Source organism: Sorex fumeus, unplaced genomic scaffold, assembly GCF_029834395.1.
Source record: "Sorex fumeus unplaced genomic scaffold, SorFum_2.1 ptg000146l, whole genome shotgun sequence".
NCBI classification, from domain to species: Eukaryota; Metazoa; Chordata; class Mammalia; order Eulipotyphla; family Soricidae; genus Sorex; species Sorex fumeus.
The window spans coordinates 3,297,172-3,298,376 of record NW_026606203.1 but is presented as its reverse complement, the minus strand read 5'-3'; the positions used below and the strand labels follow the sequence as shown (position 1 = coordinate 3,298,376).

The 1,205-nt window shown below is 36.8% G+C and overlaps 1 pseudogene; it reads left to right on the top strand.

Moving 5' to 3' along the window:
- Positions 1-728: 728 nt before the first annotated feature.
- LOC130016097 (uncharacterized) lies at positions 729-828 on the top strand (annotated as a pseudogene).
- Positions 829-1,205: the final 377 nt, after the last annotated feature.

Here is a 1,205-nt window from a genome sequence, read left to right as displayed (position 1 = left end):
TCATTCAAAATACTTATGTGCTTAGTAATAAATTACTACACACTTGTTCAATCACCTCAGAGACCCCACTCTGCTCAGAGAACTAGATTTTTAATTACAGGTCTGTTTTGCCCATGTGTCATGACTGAGAATCACTATCAGTAGATATGAAACTCACTATACACAAAAATGCACACAGGTTACTTTGAGTCATCTATGTTGTTAATGTGAGTTGGCCATTAAACTTCACTGAGACCCTTTGTTCTGTCCTTTATAGGAGCCTCATGAGTCTCACCTTCCGTTCAAGTTGAACTTGTAATAAGGTGGAATGAAATCATCAATATAATCCTCACCTCATCCTTCAGGAGAAAAATCCTACATACATTCAAGGTGGTCAAAGTGCAGACAACACCATCCACCTTTTCCTGGAGATGTACACAGGACTGAGGTGAGAACAGCAAAAGGCTCTATTTTAATGTTCTTAATGAAGGATTCAGGGAACAACATTAATCAAACTCATATACCATCTTCCAAAAGAATTATTTTGTAAAACTGATGCCTAGGGTATGGTAAACGATAATATAGTAAAAACCATATTTTTATTTCTGGGACATTAAAGTTCTAAATCTATTTATGCATGCTGCTTTGAAATACATTCCTTGATTAGGAATCATTGTCTGCCATAGGAGTGAGGAAGGACAACACTCAAAGTAATAAGAAGCGAAAAATATGGAAAAATTAACTCCTACGAGGTTTGATAACACATATACTAAAATTTAAATGATACAATGATGAGCATGGTCCTTGCACAGAGATAACATGCAAACTTGTAAAGCATTCCATAATTTTGTTGCAAGAAGAATGAATAGGTCTACTTTAAGGTAAGACAATCCCCAGAAGTACTAAAATTCTACATAAAGAGAGCACAAATCCCCAAAACAACAATCTCTCTCAATGTCAATGGACTAAATGTGCCAATTCAGAGGCACAGAATAGGAAGATGAATTAGAAAACTGAACCCAACATTCTGCTTCCTGCAAGAAATATGTCTGAACAATCAAAGCACCCATGGGCTAAAGGTAAAAGGCTGGGAAACACGTTTTCAAGAAAACATCACCTCCACAAAGCTGGAGTGGCCATACTAGTATCAGACCACATGGACTTCAGGCTAAAGGTTATCAGAGACAGTGAAGGTCATTTCTTAATGATCATGGGATATGTACATC